The sequence below is a fragment of the Emys orbicularis genome, chromosome 10 (assembly GCF_028017835.1).
Source record: "Emys orbicularis isolate rEmyOrb1 chromosome 10, rEmyOrb1.hap1, whole genome shotgun sequence".
In the NCBI taxonomy this organism is placed as follows: Eukaryota; Metazoa; Chordata; order Testudines; family Emydidae; genus Emys; species Emys orbicularis.
Window position 1 is genome coordinate 2,056,280 of NC_088692.1, and position 19,075 is coordinate 2,075,354.

Sequence of the window (19,075 nt, forward strand, 5' to 3'; positions counted from 1 at the left end):
AGGCCTCAACTGGACTTGTGTGTCCAGTTCTGGGCACCACATTTCAGGAAAGATGTGGACAAACTGGAGAAAGTCCAGAGAAGAGCAACAAAAATGATTAAAGGTCTAGAAAACATGACCTATGAGGGAAGATTGAAAAAATTGGGTTTGTTTAGTCTGGAGAAGAGAAGACTGAGAGGGGACATGATAACCATTTTCAAGTACATAAAAGGTTGTTACAAGGAGGAGGGAGAAAAAATGTTCTTCTTAACCGCCGAGGATAGGACAAGAAGAAATGGGCTTAAATTGCAGTAAGGACGGTTTAGGTTGGACATTAGGAAAAACTTCCTAACTGTCAGGATGGTTAAGCACTGGAATAAGTTGTCTAGGGAGGTTGTGGAATCTCCATCATTGTCTAACCTGCTCTTAAAAATCTCCAAACACCAGTCAGGAATGGTCTAGATCAGTGGTTCCGCTGCTTGTGCAGGGAAAGCCCCTGGCGGGCCAGGCCAGTTTATTTACCTGCCGCGTCCGCAGGTTCGGCCGATCGCGGCTCCCAGTGGCCGCGGTTCGCTGCTCCAGGCCAATGGGAGCTGCTGGAAGCGGTGGCCAGTACGTCCCTCGGCCCGCGCCGCTTCCAGCGGCTCCCATTGGCCTGGAGCAGCAAACCGCAGCCACTGGGAGCCGCGATCGGCCGAACCTGCGGATGCGGCAGGTAAACAAACCGGCCCGGCCAGCCAGGGGCTTTCACTGTACAAGCGGCGGAACAAGTTTGGGAACCACTGGTCTAGATAATACTTAGTCCTGCCATGAGTGCAGGGGATTGGACTAGACGACCTCTCAAGGTCCCCTCCAGTCCTATGATTCTATGTCTGCCATCTTCATTAAGTGTTCAGTCCTGAACCCACTGAAGTCAATGGCAAAACTCCCACTGCCTAACGAGTTCAGGATCAAGCCTTAAGAGACAGATTCTGTAGGCAATGGCATTGGATGCACAAGATGGCTGCAGATCCAGGATTTAAGGAAGTTAGTCTCCTAATGTAGGTTCATAACTCCAATTAATGGAAAGACCAGTGCATTAAAACCCCCATCACGCACAATGTAGAAGCTCTTTTTGCCTCAAAGCAGCAAAACTATTCTGTGAACCTAAAGATACTTTTATTCCTTTGATTTCTGTCACCAGTTTTCATATATTTCTAATAGATCATTAAAAACACACTTCCTTCCCACACAACCCCTTAATGTATTAGGAGCCTATTATGCTACAGAATTTAGCTTTTCTGTACAAGTTGTCAACTCAATTAATCCACTGCAAGTTGAGGAAACTAGATATAAACTCATCTTAAAGTATCAGGTAATTACTGCTGCATACACTAGGCAGCAAGATGAGAATGCACCTTTATATGGAGAATTCACCACCTGATCATGAGCCACTATGACTAGCTAACACATTTCATTGTTAAAAAATTACTAGAAATTTGTCTCAAGGCTTAATATTTAACGAAACACAGTGTTTCTAAAGATAAAGAATTTAGCAAATGTTAGCCCCCTGCATAAATATACAACTATTATAAAATTCTCAACGAACACTTCCCTTTTCATTCTAATTCAGGTAGTTACGCCTACACAAAGTAGATGCTATATCTTTAAGATAAAGGAAATATGTAAGTACTTGAAAGGAATCAAAATATACAATACAAATATTCAAATTAAATCACAATACTCCCAATTTGTTTTTTAACTAAATTAGAGCTCATAGACATGGGAATCCCAGCCCTTTACACCAAGATGAAACTGCTGGATGTGTCATTTCATTTCAGAGATAGATGGGCAATTACTGTGCCTATCACTCTGATGTCCAATTGCACTAACAGCACATTCAGAAGAACTGCATCAAATAGATTAACTACATCCCATGACCTACAATACGGCTGGATTGGTAGGAGGATGCAATTTTTTTTTGCATATTTTTTTTTTAATTAAAGGAGAAGAGGAAGAGAAAATGAAGGAGAGGAAGATAAAGCAGAACACTGCTTGTGTGCATAGTGCTGTATAAGTAATTAAGAAAAGGTGAATAAGAGTGAAGGAATATACCAACCAAACTATTAACAATTTTCCATTATCTTTTTTTTTTTTGAACGGCTAGATATACCATTGGCACTCTATGTTTTCCCAGACCCTATCTTTTCAGGCTGAGTCAAAATGTTTCAGACCCTCCCTTTTAATTCAAACACAAATTAAACTATCTACTCAAACACCACAAAATATAAATAGCTTTAAAGTAACTTACCTTTGATTTTTTGTTCAATGGCCTACAACAAAAAAGAAACCGTGTTAATAATTTGTACAGATTGTTCTTTTCTGATATTTTGCCTGCATCTGTATAGTCTCACAATAGATCCCTGCCTGCTTTTCTTTTAACATGTTTTGGTACATCTAAAGTGGACAGTTTAAGATCATTTCCCCTCTTCCACTAGCCCTCACTTTATGGCTGCAAAGCTGTTTAAAAACATTATACTAACAGAAGGCCAAATGGATCACACATTAATTTCTAATCCAACCCAGTTTAGACTGAATTCCTTTAAAAATGGGTTAAAATTATCAGTATTTATTTGCCTGGCAAAAGTCATAGGAGGTAGAACAATTTTTAATTTAGCTTATGAAAACTGAACAGCTCAAACAATCCCCAATCATTATAAACAGAAAAACTCAGAAAGGAGTGAGTGAGTGAGTGTGTGCGCGCGCAGAACAAATCTAAAATCTTCACTTTTCAAGAGCCTGCAGAAGTTTGACAAGCTACCTTTAGAGTTACCTGTGCGAAAGGGCCAAGATAAAAGGTCTGCATTGATAAACTATATCACGAGATAACAAAATGTTCCTCTCTCTTGCTGCTGTATTGAAGTGCCCCCTATTTGTGTAGGTCTAGTTACACAAGAGAAGACGGTACATACGGTGCTCTAAAAAGCATGAAGTAAATAATGGTTCCCCCCTTCCACCCCGAGCTCTGACATACAAGTAACAGACAATTACTGTAACATAGAGAGCAAAATATTTTCAAAGCAGAAGTGAGATTTAACTTCACAGTATCCCTTTCATGTGTGTTCATAAAATGTTAGTGTTATAATAAATGTTCTGCAGCATACAATATTCATTAAAATTAATCATGACTTAGTAATATGAGACCTTACCACAGTGCTCTGCAATGAAATCCTGAGAAGTGGTCAAGATTGACAGATTTGATAATTATTGTATTTAAATATTAGCACAGTAAGAAACAGTGAGGGCTGATTATACTGAAAAGTTATTAATGCCCTTTACTATCATGTCCACCCATCTGTTAAAGAAATCAGCAATTCACAGTATTAGCAAATTCTGTCCTTCATATTAATTTTTTTTTTGCCAAGAACTGATAAAAGCAAGGAAGTGTACAAAGATTTTTATACTGTCCAATTTCTAGGCACAGTAAAAAATCCATTCTCTTGTTTCCTTGTACTGCAAAGTATTTGGTATGTAGTCTGCAAAACTACATTTGCTTGGGAATTTTTGAATACCACTCAAGGGTGGACAATATGTGCAAATTCTTTTTTAAAGAGAAGAAAAGCCATTATTGGTATGTTCTAGTGTATCAGTTATTGGAACTGAAAAAAAGTGTAAATAGTTCAATGGTTGCTTATGCTGAATGCAACAAAACTTTTACTGGATTCAGTTTAGAATCCTCTTCCTCATCTCTACACTCTAAGCTCCTAAACTACTAAAAGGAGTTGCAGCCCTTTTTCCTCACTCAAAAAAAAAAAAAAAAAAAAAAAAAAGCCAGTTAGGATAACAGAGCTTTATAGGGTATGTCATAGCTTTTGACCTAGCTTACACTTATCAAGGCTATCAAATCTGGAAGAGAAATTTATTTTGCTGGCTAGGGAAGTTTTTATAGTAATTTTGAACTGCTGAGTTTTGTATGTGCAATTGTTCTGTGCCTAGAGCTCAGCATGCTTGTATGGATACAAACAGGTAAGTGTAATAAAATAGTAGAGCTCCCATAAGAGGTGCTCCATGGCAGTGTGAAACAGACTCTTCTCCCCTTCTGAAGCCAAGTAACATCCTCACTGTAACTCCTCCTCCTCTTTCCTTTTCCTACTCCTTTCCTCTGAATCCATTAAAAAAACCAAAAACAACTGCCCCCCCCACAATACAATTCATGTATCAAAGCTGTCTCTTTTCTCCCCTCCACCACATTCATTTGCTTGTGTATTACCACCTCATGCCCTACCCTTTGTCTGTTCGTGTCTTTAGATTGCAAGCTCCTCCAGGTATACGGATTGTCTTTTTCCTATGTTTATACAGCTCTCAACACAGCGGGATCTGAAGCCTGACTGGAGATTTTAGGCACTACCATGATACATTTTTACTACTACACCTCTACCTCGATAGAACGCTGTCCTCGGGAGCCAAAAAAATCTTACTGTGTTATAGGTGAAACCACGTTATATCGAATTTGCTTTGATCCGCCGGAGTGCGCAGCCCTGCCCCCCCGGAGCACTGCTTTACCGCATTATATCAGAATTCATGTTATACCGGGTCGCGTTATATCGGGGTAGAGGTGTACTAAGTGGGGAAGTGCTCTCTCCCACCTCACCTAAGTTAGGGCAGTCATCACAGCCACCAGTGCTCAGTCACTGAAATCAGGGAAAAAGACTTCCTTTAATACATCCCCAAACCCTGTCCTTCCCACCAAAACTTCTACCTGAAGGGAGACATCACAAAATTGTCCCATTAACAGGGAGACTATAACAAGAACTCCTCCACACTGAACAAACAGCCCATTATACATGTCAGAAAACTTGCTGTTACTCAGTATTAAAATCTTTCTACATGTCTTCCACTCCATAATGTTATCTCAACCTAGCCTAACCCTCCAACCCAAAAACACCTCACTTGAAGACCTGAGGACTTCATACAGATGTTACCCTTTATTATACCCAGGCAAAAACAGACTGACTGGACAATAGTGTATTTGGACAGTACTGTTCTGTAAAAAGACTACCATTCCCAGATGGATCTACAAATCTTAGAAGATCAAATAGGCCTGAGGCTGGAGTTTATCACTGCCACAGCTCTGCTGCATGAGCTTCAAGTTGATCTTTAAGTGACAATTCCGGCAGTGGCTCAGGAACAGGAAAATAAAGGAGGCAAATTTTTGCATCTCTATAGGTAATGTGCTGGACTCAACTGTCCACAATGATCAGGTGCAAAGGCTACCAACTGACCTTAGGGTGACCGGGACTGTCCCTATAAAATCGGGACATCTGATCTTTTTCTTATATAGGCTCCTATTACCCCTCGCCCTCATCCCGATTTTTCACATTTGCTGTTTGGTCACCCTAACTGACCTCTAAATCAGCCCTATTTAGAAGAGTTAAAAAGCCAAACCTTTTTTCAAGTTAGCTAACACATTTTAATTAAGTAGTGTTTAAAACATGTCGGCACCTAGGACAGACAAGGTTTTACCTTTTTTTTTAAAATGCTAGTCAGGGAGCCTAAAGTAGACCATAACCAGCCAACATATTTTTAAAGGGGTCAAACCTTGTCCGTACAGGGTGTGCGGACATGTTTTTAGACACCACTTAATTGAAATGTGTTTGCTTAACTTGTTTTTAAAAACTGCTTTTTCCTAGTCTAGAGAGCCTGAGCTTCTCCAGGGCCGCAAGCAAGCTGGTTACATTCTACTGCTCTCCCTACAGAGCAACTACTTACATTTCTGAAGCATCAAGCCTAAACACTTAGCATTCTGTTGCTTCTACAGTGAAAGCAGGGGAAATCTTTTGGTTTCTTAAGGACAATCAGCATGGCCACATGTAGAAAGGAATTAGTTTAGACAGAATTTCAGTAAAGTTCAGTTACAAAGCTGTGTATGCTCAGTATTTCTTTAAAACACTTAAAAAATTATTTCTGGTGCATAGTTTGTCACTGAATGAGTCAAGCTTTCTGCTGGAGACCAAAAAACCCCAACCAAGCACATTTTGGGGCAAGGATTCCAGCAATTGTAACGGGCAGGTCTACACTAGAAGAGTTAGATCAGCGCAGCTGTACCGATGTAGTTGCGCTGCTGTAGCGCGGCTGGTGAAGACGTGCTATGCTGACGGGAGAGCGCTCTGTCGGCATAGTTACTCCACTTCCACGAGAGGCGGAAGCTATGCCAGCGGGAGAGCGTCTCCAGCCGACATAGCGCTGGTGTGGACAGCTCTTAGCTCACTGTAGCTTGCGTCACGTGTGTGTGTGTCTTTTCACATCCCTGAGTGACCCAAGTTAGATTGACTTAAGCAGTAATGTAGACCTGCTCTTATATTAATATGCTGTGTTTAACGTTGACATCTATGAAGCACCATCTCTCACAGAAAAAAAGTGAAGCCAAAAATCCCATGAGCAAAGAATCTCCTTTCCAATTAAGGGCATTGCTGGAAGATGTTGAACCCTAACAGAAAATGATTTATGCATTTGTACTTGAGCACTAGTGATGGAGTTGTGCACTACTGAAGCAAGTCCTTACACAGTTTGTTGTCGCTGCTATAAAGATTACAGAGGGTCTCATTCTGGGTTATAAGCAAATATCTCATCTTTTCTAAAAAAAAAAAAATGTTCCAGGAAAAGATGACCGGGGGGGGGGGGGGGGGAGAAGAGGAAAGGAATAACAGAATTAGGTGTGTACTTAGTTTTTGTAAATGAGATAAACCCCTTTATTTTGACAAGAGGTCTGGGTTGCAGAAATGACTAGCCATTTTTCTGCATATGAACTGAACATTTAACATTGCTAAGGAGGATCAAGAAAAAATTGAGAACTAGGCTTATTTTAGATGTCTCCTTATAGGAATTGGAAGTCTGAAATGGAGATATGTTCTTAGCCAGATTTATGGGCTCCTCTCAACCAGTGCATCTACAATGTTAAATACTAATGACTGACAGATACTGTTTTAGCATTACCCAAAAAGTAATTTTGTATTTTTTCTTTAAAAATGTCTCGGGAATAATTCTTAGTATTCACTCAATGCTCTTATATCTTCAAAGCACTTTACCATAACTAGTCTTAAACCCCACTCCCTGCTGCCAATGTTTTAATTTTATCCATCTTTGATAAAGCATGTGTGATGAAGAGTTATACTCATCACAGAAGGCTAATCAGATGTATTAAAATAAGGCTAACAGCTAAAAACAACTATCTTAAAAAAACATTTTATACTATGTCAGTCTTCACATTGTGTATGCATGGGCTTGCATCCAGAAACGTCCCTATCAACTGAAGATCTGTGAGCTAAATGGATATCTAAACAAGATTTTTAGCTTTGAAAAAACTATGCCTGCAAGATCAGAAAAGATGTTCAGTAAGACAGTTACTTGATGATTGCCTTGTGCTTTGGAAGTGCTATAATGAGATTTTTTTAAAAAGTAGGCTTCTCTTTAACAGCTATATTACAATAAGCAAAATTAGTCTGAGAAAAAAAAACAAAAGCCAAATCCTATTTTTTTTAAACTTAAATGATCCACATACCTTTTTTTGAGCAGCTTCCTTCTTTTTCTTGTCTTCTTTTCTCTTTTTCCTTTCTTCCATCAACTGTTCTTCCTCTTCTTGCACTAAATCCCTGAACCACACAGTTTGTAATTAACTCTCCCAAAATGCATTCAGTAGACATTTTTATTCCTTCATTTATACTCTTTTTAGAAATGATCTTAAAGAGATATGGGAATTTTATCCCTAATTTGTTGGCTGCATAAAATTTCTAAAGGGATCAGTTAGTCTAAATCAAGATAATATATACGGTCACTCTACATCACAAGTGGTAAACTGTTTTATTATGGTGTGTATTTTAATAGGCCTATTTTCAATATGCAACATCCAGGAGCAGAGATCCTTCCTCTACACCCCTGAAATTAAGCCACCACCACCAAAAACCATGTGCAGTACCATTCTATACATGGTACCTTCTTTCTACCAAAGGACATAATTAAGGCTTATTCTTTTTAAGTTTACTTTAATTCACAAATCAGTGTTAGTTCTAAAGGGTTGGCATGATTCCAATACTATTTAATCTTTACCTTCTGCTGTGAATTAGCTCTGAAATTGAACTTTTACATGTCAAATTTGCCCCGTCTTCTTTCAGACATAACCAGCTTCCGCAGACAAATGTTAAAATAGCAGCATAGTTTAATAGAGTTGGAGCCAGGAAATTCTTACATAAATTTCAATTCATCCTTACATACTTTATGCAACACAATGTTCACCACCAATGCAGCTGTGCAGCCATATGATGTATTCTAGTCTCACTTTCTAGGCAGCTTTAAAAGCACTCCATTCTTGCAGTTAGAATGGAATTTAGTCCTTTGAACAAGAACGGGAACATATGAATAGAAAAGAAAGCTGAAATTGAAGAGCAGTGAAGATGCAAGTACTCCTATGGACTATGCAGCAAGAAATGGTAAGATAGTAGCAAAGACAAGCAGTAAGGTTTAAAGTAAACTGCAGGCTAAAGGAAGTTTATTAAGGTAATAAGCACACAAGAGTGGACATATTGGTTAGATTGGTGGCCCATCTAGCCCAGTATCTTGTCTCTGACAGTGGCCAGTGCCAGATGTTTCAGAGGGAATAAACAGAACATGGACATTTCAAGTGATCCATCCCCTGATGTTCAGTCCCAGCTTCTGGCAGTTGGAGGTTTAGGGACACCTAGAGCATGGGATTGTCTCCCTGACATAACCACCATGGATGGACCTATTCACCGTGAACTTATTTAATTCTTTTTTGAATCCTGTTATGTTTTTCACCTTAACATCCCCTGACAATGCGTTCCACAGGCTGACTGTGGTTGTGTGAGGAAGTACTTCCTTATGTTTGTTTTAAACCTGTTGCCTATTAATTTAATTGGGTGACCCCTGGTTCTTGTGTTGTGTGAAGGAGTAAATAACAGTTCCCTATTCACTTTCTCCACACCAGTCATGATTTTATAGACCCCCATCTTATCCTCTCTTAGTCATCTCTTTTCTAGCTGAACAGTTCCAAGTCTTTTTAATCTATTCTTGCATGGAAGCTGTTCCATCCGCCTAATCATTTTCGTTGCCTTTCCCAACTCTAATATATCTTTTTTGTAATGTGACAACCAGAACTGTATGCAATATTCAAGTTGTGTGTTTACCATAGATTTAAATAGTGGCATTAGGATATTTTCTGTTTTATATATATCCCAGGTCTAATGATTCCTAACATTGTTAGCTTTTTTGCTTGCCACTGCACACTGAGCAGATGTTTTCAGAGAACTATTCATGACGACTCTAAGATCGCTTTCTTAAGTGGTAACAGCTAATTTAGAACCCATCATTTTGTATGTATAATTGGGATGGTTTTTTCCAGTGTTCATTACTTTGGACTTAACACTGAATTTCATCTGCAATTTTGTTGCCCAGTCACCCAGTTCTGTGAGATCCCGTTGTGACTCTGCAGTCAGCTTCGTACTTAACTATCTTGAGTAATTTTGTACTGTCTGCAAACTTTGCCACCTTACTATTCACCTCCTTTTCCAGATCATCTATGAATATGTTAACAGCACAGGTCCGAGCAGAGGGTCTTGGGGGACCCCACTATTTACCTCTTTCCATTGAGGAAAAACGTTTGAAGAGATGGTCTAGAGTAGACTACAAAGTTAGGACAACGTAAGTCACCTTGGGTCAACCTATTTGTGCACGTGTCTACACACAAATTCGTCTCCAGTCAACTTAAGCACCCTGTTACAGCAACACACTAATACCACTTTCCCAAATGGTGCAGAGATATGGTTGACCTACAGAGGTTGATGCAGTGTAAGTATGGACACTGCATGACCTGCATGACCACAGTCTTCCAGCAGCTGTTCCATAATGCTCCATTTCTTGCAACAAGTGACCATTGTGGTCTCAGTTGTAAACTCCATTGCCTAAGGGACACAGAGACCAGAAGCCACCACCCCATTTAAGCCCCCCCCCCCAAGTTTTTGAAATGCACTCAAGAAGGGGGAGCTGCTAGGTGTGCTCACCAAGGTGGGTAGTCAAGAAAAGGCAATTGCCCAAGCAACAATGCTAGTTCCATCCACTAGACACATTTCTGCCTGGAGTAGACAGGAGATATTGGATCTTCTGGATCGGTGGGGAGACGATGCTGTGCAAGTAAAGCTATGGACCCGACATAGAAATATGGCGGATGAAGAGGAAGGGATCTTAAGTGTGTGTATACATTTTTCCTTACAAAGTTTAAATTTAAAGATGGCACCTGCCTTGTACTCAAATTAGCCAGACACAGGTATTGACTTTTCATTGTTTCACTCCTACAAGAAGAGATAGTGGTACCACAAACAGAGGTAGAATTGGTATCTGCTTTCCATGCCCCTGTTGGGTTATGCGGGGGAGAGGACAGAGGGGATGTGGAGCGATGAGTTTGCCAGGCACCATTGCAGTAATTAGGGTAGCAGCATATGGGCAGAGGCAGCAGCTGAGCTCTTTGTGCCTTTGTTACCATCAGGAATGAGATATCAGGTAAAACCACTGCTGCCTGTGGAAAATAGTGCTGATATTCAGTGCCATTGCCCTATATTCCAGTACCCTGGAACAGGGACTGAAATTTTATTGTTTTATGCAATCAACATTTCTTCCCTCCACCTGGCCCCTGGAGGGCCACCCTCACTATGGCTGGGGCTGGAGAGCCGTGCTGTACAGAGGCACTCCAAAGCTGAAGTGCAATAAGCATGTCTTATTAAGAGTCTTTCATGGGAATAAGGGACAGGAGCTTTGAAATTATCTTTCCCTTTGTGTTGTGACTATAACTCCAATGCTGCATCCGTCTGTTTTTAGCAGTAGCTGCTTTTGTGCCCTTCAGGGGTGCCCCTTCTACATTTGCAGAGTGCCAGACCATGATGAAGATGACTAGAGAGGACATGTTCAGTGAGATCCTGCAAGCCAATGCTGCATCAGACTGCAAAGGGCCTGTAGCGCCAACATGGCGGATGGCATGGAGAAGGAAAGAGCAGGCAGGAGAAAGGCCCAGTAGTCCCCCTAGGAAAAGGAGAGGAAGGTGTGTCCGGCCATTATGAATCTTCTCAGGCAACAAACCCAAACACCGCACATCCTGGTTGACCTACTGGCCCAAAAATTCCAGACTCCCCAACCTTTGCATTTCTTAAACTCTGTTAGCAGCTCCCTATCTGCCCCCCCCCCCCCCCGGCCACAACATACCACACAGGACGCATCATTAACCCTATCACTTCACACCAGGGGACAGCAAGTAAAAACAGCTTCACATACACTGATCAATGAGAACCACAGTCGGTGTTTGTGTAGTCACAATGACCTACATTTGTGCCCTGAAAATGGACAGAAATGTTTGCTGTGTTTCCAATTTTAAAGTTCTGTTAAAAGTTTGTATTGCATTGCCTGTTTTTGGTACATTCGTTTTGTGCACTGTTTTTGTTTCTCAATAAATAAAGATTTTATTCTTCAAAAATAGTAATTAGTTCACAACAAATACTGCAGAATGCATAGCAGGACTCAAAGCACACAGTGCTTGTAAATGTACAGCACCACAGAACGCATAGATTCAGAAAAACAGTACATTTATAACTGACAGCAAGCACTACACCATTCCTAGCAGCACCCAAAGCTTCAGGCCCAGATAACAGTCCATTACAGAATGGTGAGCCACAGGACTGTTCAAGTGTTCTTTCAAAAGCCTCCTTCAACCACACAGCTCCCTGTTGAGCTCTTGTAATGGCCTTTGTGTCTGGCTGTTCAAAGTCAGCAGACACTGCTTCACCTCCTCCCTGGCAGCAGTTTTCCCCTTTGCCTCACAGATATTATGCAGGACACCACAGGCAGCTATAACCATATATTTCTCACTGAGATTCAGTCTAGTGAGTAAACACCACCAGCATCCCTTCGATCTACCAAAAGCACATTCAATTGTCATTCTGCACATGTGGAGCCAGTCGTTTAACCTCTTTTTGGTGCTGTCAAGGTGGCCAGTGTACCGCTTCGTAAGCCAGTGGAACCAGGGGTAAACTCGGTCCCTCCAGAATCACCATTTGCATTTCAATATTCAGTCAGAAAAAAAAATGTTGCAGCTTTCTGAAAAGTCCTGTATTCTTAAGATGCAGGTGGCACATACCTTCCCTGACCAGCCCACACCAATATTGGGGAAATGTCCCCAGGGATTCACCAATGTTTTCATAACCACAGACAAGAAGCCCTTTCTGCTGATGTACTCAATGGCAAGGTGGGCTAGCGCCAAAAAAGGATGTGCAAACCATCTATTGCCCCATTGCAGTTCGGGAACCCCATTGTTGCAAACACAAAGTGCTATGTCCTGCACACTGTCCAGAATCAAAGTCCTGCATAGCAGGAGCTGATTAATGAACCTACACACATGCATTACAGCCCCACTGTGGATTTTCCAATTCCAAAATGATTTCACACCGGCAGTAGCAATCTGGCATCGCAAGCTTACACAACATGATAGCCACTCACCTCCCCACTGTCAACACAGCTCTCATTGTGGTGCTGTTGCACTAGAGGGCTGGGATGAGCTCAGCACACAGATCCAGGAATGAGGCCTTTCAAACCCAAAAGTTCTGCAGCCATTGCTCGACATCTCAAACCTGCATTACGATGTGATTCCACCAGTCAGTGCTTGTTTTTCGCTCCAAGAAGCGGTGCTCTACCATCTGCAGCTGCTGTGTGAATGTCGGCAACAACCTTGAATGGCCTCTCAGCAAACTGTCCTCAAAGAAATCGTCATGTCCCCCTGTTGTTGTGGTACTTCCTATGGGTCAATCATGCATCCTGTATTTGTAACATTCGTGAGAATAGCACGGAGCTCTGAGGGCTCCATGCTTCTGTCAAGAAAAGGGACAGGGAAAAGTGTTCCACAGGTTTATGGGATTTAAAAAGAAGGCATGGAAAATTATGGGATATGGATGGCATCACGGGATGGAGAAAGTTACATGCTGGGAACCTGATACCTAGCTCCCAGAGATCCATGGATGAGTCATTTCTATCCCACAACACACTGTAAGAAGGTCTCAAAAGGCACTGAAGTTTGTAGTGTAGACATACCTGAAGTGACTAAGTGGCTGGTATGAAGAGGAATTGCAGAGAACCACAAGTGGCAGGAGGACAAGACTGCCGGAGTAGGCAGAAGAGAAAGTGAATATAAGTTAAGGGTGCAGCAAGTCCAGAATAGTCTGGAGTGTTCTTGAGCATATGAGTTAGATATCCCTGGCAACAGGAATCTGCTTTTCTTCTGCAGTAGTACTGTAATCAAGATGGCTCACATGAAACACACACACACACACACACACAAAAAGAGCACTTTGAAAAGCACCAGATAAACCTAACAATAAAAAGGAAACAGCGGCAGCTATCATCCAAGGACACACCTGCAGGTAAGGAACATGTTCACTTGCTGCAAGAGAGATTTAGTGGGGGGCTTTATTAGAACTAACTATTTCAAAATTCTATAGTCCAATAAAAAAACTATTTTATATTAGGGAAGCTTAGAAAGCCCACTCACAAGACACTCCACTGCCACTTTAATGTCTGAATATGCTTCCACTGGCTTGCGTTCTCATCCCAGTAACACTTCCTAGATTGGCAGGCCAGGAAAGATTACAAGTAAGTTTGAAAGTTTTCTTCTGGTCGTCTTTCAGAGGCAGCGTCGTCTAAGACGAACACACACAATTGAAAGTTTGTTCCCTTGCCTTGGGCAAGACATTCACCCTCTGCCTTAATTTCCTCTGGGGTGCTGCAAGTAAGTTAATGTTTGTATAGTACTTTGAATGGGGCTTGAAAAAACCACTAGCCTACTTACTACTGGTAAGTAGGCAGTTTCCCAGAGTGGGAAAATGTACCTAAATCCATTAATTTCTGCAGAATTTAAGCTTTCTAAAATGAGGTCCTTAATCCTGAATCTGTAGGCAAACTGCTCCACTTTCTTTGCCACTCCTAAAATTGTCAAGCAGCAGCAGTTAAATTGACATGAGGTGGCCAGGGTTGCTATACAGAACTCTGTGGGCAGTGAAACCAATTACAACTCATGTTAGTTCCACTCTCCTACTGCTTTAAAAAACAGAAGAACGGCCACACTGGGTCAGACCAAAAGTCCATCTAGCCCAGTACCCTCTCTTCCAACAGTGGCCAGTGCCAGATGCTTCAGAGGGAATGAACAGACCAGGGATCAAGTGATCCATCCCTTGTCGCCCATTCCCAGCTTCTGGCAAACAGAGGCTAGGGACACCATCCCTGCCCATCCTGACTAACAGCCATTGAGGGACCTATCCTCCATGAATTTATCTAGTTCTTTTTTTAACCCTGTTATAGTCTTGGCCTTCACAACATCCTATGGCAAAGAGCTCCACAGGTTAACTGTGTGTTGTGTGAAGAAATGCTTCCTTTGTTTTAAACCTGCTGCCTATTAATTTCATTTGCTGACCTCTAGTTCTTGTTATGAGTAAATATTTTCCTTATTTACTTCCTACACACCAGTCATGATTTTATAGACCTCTATCATATCCCCCTGTAGTCATCTGTTTTTCCAAGTGGAAAAGTCCTAGTCTTGTTAATCTCTCCTCCTATGGAAGCTGCTCCATATCCCTAATCATTTTTGTTGCCCTTTTCTGAACCTTTTCCATGAGCAGCAGGTGATGCACTGGAGCTGTACATGGCTATTGGCTCTTCCCCATCTTTTATATCATCTTCTTGCTAGTGGGTCTACAAACTTTTCAAGTCCAACCTTTAAATGTGTAAAGCTCTGTGTAGGTACTAACCATGCTATTCATCTAGGATGGAAAAGCAGACTGGAGAGTTAAACAGCTATTTTAATTCTTAATTGTTTTTTTGGGGGGCATGAAGGGGTAAGGGGGAAAAAAGTACTTTTATTGCAAGTTTACTGATTAGCTAATGCTACTTTGCTAAAATTAATCCCATTTCTCTCATTTGTAGACTCAAAATTCAGCTTCACTCACCACGTAAGACATTATGGTCTATTTAAAAGCACTGAGGGGAAAAAACATGGCTTTTTAAGGAAGATGTGCACTCTCCCACTTAGATTATTTCAAGATTGTGAAGCCAAAGTCTGGTTGGCTGCTATCATTACAAAGTTTTTCTTTGGCAGCAAAGTTACATACAATTAGGCTTGGCAAGCTAGTCAATTGACCAGCCAAATAAAGTCAATTGACCACCTATTTGGCCATGGTCAAATATTCCCGCAAAAATGCCTCGATGTAGGTGGAAACCTACATTTTTGATTGCATCATGGTGCCAAGTGTTAGCAAGCCTACTTAAATGTCTTGATCACTTACTTTACTACATATTGTCACCTGCTGGGAAAAAGGTGAAGTAATTGAAAGATGAGCATCTTGATTGGCTGGAATTCTCTAGAACAAACATTGTATGTATGTATGTACGTATATACATACATACGTACATACACACCAGGCCATCAATGCACATTGCAGTTTACAAAGCACATTAAAATGATGACAAAGGCACAGATGAAATCAATAAAGATAATGAAAAGCAAGATGATTGAAGAGTTGGCCAGCTGCCTACCTAGCGTAAGTGCATTTAAAAATGTCTTTTATAGTTATGTGTTTGTTTTATTTCATTTTTCTTTTCTTTTGTAACTGTTCAGTCTTCAATAGTATTCACATTTAAATGCCAACTTAACATTGCTAAAAAAGGTAATAATTATTCTCTTTTTTTAGAACTCCATTTCATTGTGTTTCACATTTCTGGGAGTTAAAATAACTAAAGTTAAGTAACTTGGTTTTTGTAATTAGGTATAAATATCTAAGGCTAAGTCTACTGGACATCATTAAGTCTTACTCCTTTTTGTTACTATTCTAATAAATTAGTGCTTTAAAATATTAACCACTTTTGACATATTTGACCAATGTTTGACCAGCAAATTGATCAAGTGGTTTTTGGATCGCTCAAATGTCCAACCCTAAATACAATTATGAAACTGGAGTTTCCAACAGCAAAACAAGATTTTTTAACTGAAATAAAAGGTAAAACTACTTACTGCATTTTTAGTATGCAAATACAAAAGAGGGAGAAACAGGAAAATCAGATTCATAGACTCATAGACTTTAAGGTCAGAAGGGACCAATATGGTCATCTAGTCTGACCTCCCGCATGATGCAGGCCACAAAAGCTGACCCACCCACTTTCCCTTGAAGTCTTTAAATTAAGTCGCAGAGAATCCTCCAGCCTGCGACCCCTGCCCTATGCTGCGGAGGAAGGCGAAAAACCTCCAGGGCCTCTGCCAATCTACCCTGGAGGAAAATTCCTTCCCGACCCCAAATATGGCGATCAGTAGAACCCCGAGCATACAGGCAAGATTCTACAGCCGGACCCTTATTTTACCAGCGATGGCTCGTTAATGCCTAATTGACTAAAATCACGTTATCCCATCAAACCATTCCCTCCATAAACTTATCTAGCCTACTCTTGAAGCCAGAGAGGTCTTTCGCCCCCACCGTTTCCCTCGGAAGGCTGTTCCAAAATTTCACCCCTCTGACGGTTAGAAACCTTCGTCTAATTTCAAGCCTAAACTTCCCCACGGCCCGTTTATATACAAAACAAATTCCTATAAAAACTACTGATAAGACTAATTTGCATACTTAGAAACTCAGAAACAGAGAGCAAGCTTCTGTGTTGCATCACAGTGGAAACAGAGCTTAAAGTGGAGGCAGATTTCACAGTGTTTTATGCGGAAGAGCCACATATGCCTTTAACCCGGTTCTGCTGCTGAAAATATGCACAGTTTCAGCTGTCGTGGCAATTCACATCAATATACTTCCTAGCTTTCCAACAGACAGAACAAGGGCTCCCATTCAGGCTTCCTGTTATTTTAGGCAGTGCCCAAATAAATACTACTAAAAAGCAGCCTCTCTTTGTGGGTACACCTTTACTTGAGGGAGAGCAATTATGTTTCAGCATCTTGCAGAAAGTTCCAGCTGTTTTGAGAAGGCCAAGATTATCATTATTTGAGTACCATCTCTCAACATCTTGCTGAAGAATCTCATGGTTGGGACAAAAGGCCAACTTGACCTTTAAAGTGACTCTCCTCCAACATGGAACAATGCCACAACAATGATCTTTGCTTGTAAACTTCATTGCTTGTAAGCACTTGGCATGGCAGTACATTTCCACAGCATTGAAAAAGAAAGGAAAGTTCCCAAACTTCAGAGTACATATAAGACAGGACATATAAGAACCCGAGTCTCCATTAACTTTGTCCTAAATACAATATAATTCATCTTATTATGGGCTGACCTGAACATTTTCCTTAAATCTATTTTTGCTTTTTAAACTATCAGTTTGACAACTCCAGAGCAGGAGTAATGTAATTTCAAACCTAAAAAATGTACCATATTTTATATATATAATAATTTCCCCTCCTTTCCCATTCTTTTTAATAGTCTCCATAGAACAGAAGTTCTTTGGAGCAGGAATCGTGTACCTCTGTGTATAGCTCCAAGCACAACCAGGATCATATTATGACCAGACAACTTCTGTAATATGAGAATTGTTTAATAAAAGCTACGAGACGACAAACTGCTTTCTTTTCAATGCTGAATGTTCCACCACTATTGCCACCTTCAAGTTGCTTCATTAGAACCTTCTCTCCTTTTGCATCAAACTTAAGATCTTGTCCTTGTTTTCAAGGCCCCCTTCACTTCTTATTCCTTCTTTCACAGTACTTCCTTAAATTTGAAACAGCATTATTTTCTTGTGCACCAATCTTCTCCCTCTCTATCACTTATAGGATGCCTGTTGCAAGTACTTGTGAGCACATGTGGTGTGTTACACATGTACTATTGCTCACAATGTCAAAATGTTCTAGCAGATACAGGGCTCTAGAGTGCTTTGGAAAAGTATGGGTGAATAGTTCTAGCCTTTTCCCCCCTCATGGAAGTACAACACAGTACACAATCTTTTCTCTTAAAAATACTGATCATGGGCCAGGCAATCTTGCTGTCAGTCAAGATTTTCAACAGAGTGAGTGTTATTTCTACTTTTACACAAGACAGCTCAGGTTATTAAAGAAGCAAGAGAAAATGTATGTTCTTGGATAATACACATGAAGATCTCAAAACAAAGGCATATGTAATATTTGTCTGCACTTGACACTTACAAGTCCCAGACCTGTGCTGGACCATAAGGGTGCAGCATGGCCATTCTGTACTTTACCATTCATATAATTTGGTCATAGGTCTGCTTGCTGCAAAGATGAGCTCTGCAAAGGCAGAAGGCTGATATACGTGTTCATAAGTCTAACACCCTCCTCAATGCGAGCATACCAGGTGAAACAGGTGAGGCTACAAAAAGAGGGGCATGGTTGGGGGGGGGAGAAAGGAGGGGACAAACACACTGATCTTTGTCTATTTTCTGCTTTCTGTGACTGCTACAGGGCAGGGCAGTTTAAATGAGAGCAGCTCTTACGCTGCTCTAAGAGTAGGAGATAATGATCCACCATAGAGCTGCAGTAGAAACAGCACAGTTAAAAGTAGAAATTAAAGCCACATTTGTGCATCACCATGTACTTGCGCACACTGCATTACTGGCTATATCTAAAGCTCTTGCCCTGATCTTCAGTTGGACTTGGTTCAGTGTATTTATTTTTCAGCCCAGACTAGTTGCTATGGCAGCTAATGGAGAAAGCACACAGGTCAGAAGTCAGTCTATTCTAAGAAAACTAACTTCTAGATAGTATCAGTAGCGTTTATTTTTTCCAGGATATGAAATACATTTACATTTTATTTTATTTTGCAGAAGAAAATTAAAATTCACTAATTGTTAATTCAGAAAGAAACTACTTTGATAAGATCTCCCTTGAGTATAAGCAGTATTATGTAATCAACCTGCCAACACTGCATGATGCCCACTTGATGTGCCTGTCTGTTCCTGCAGCATATTATATTTACAATATTTTATTAACCTGGCAAGTTTATCTTAATAAAGTGTAAAGGAAATAGCTAAATAACCCAGGGTTTTGTACCAGAATTTTTTAGTACTGTACCAACTGCAG

General features: G+C 40.7%; 1 long non-coding RNA gene across 1 annotated transcript in view; it reads right to left on the reverse strand.

Moving 5' to 3' along the window:
* Window positions 1-7,582: 7,582 nt before the first annotated feature.
* Window positions 7,583-19,075, reverse strand: part of LOC135884383 (uncharacterized) — a 28,161-nt gene continuing 16,668 nt past the window's right edge. The window contains exon 3 of the long non-coding RNA XR_010561708.1: window positions 7,583-7,607. This is a non-coding gene — a long non-coding RNA (uncharacterized LOC135884383). The remainder of the gene's footprint in view (window positions 7,608-19,075) is intronic.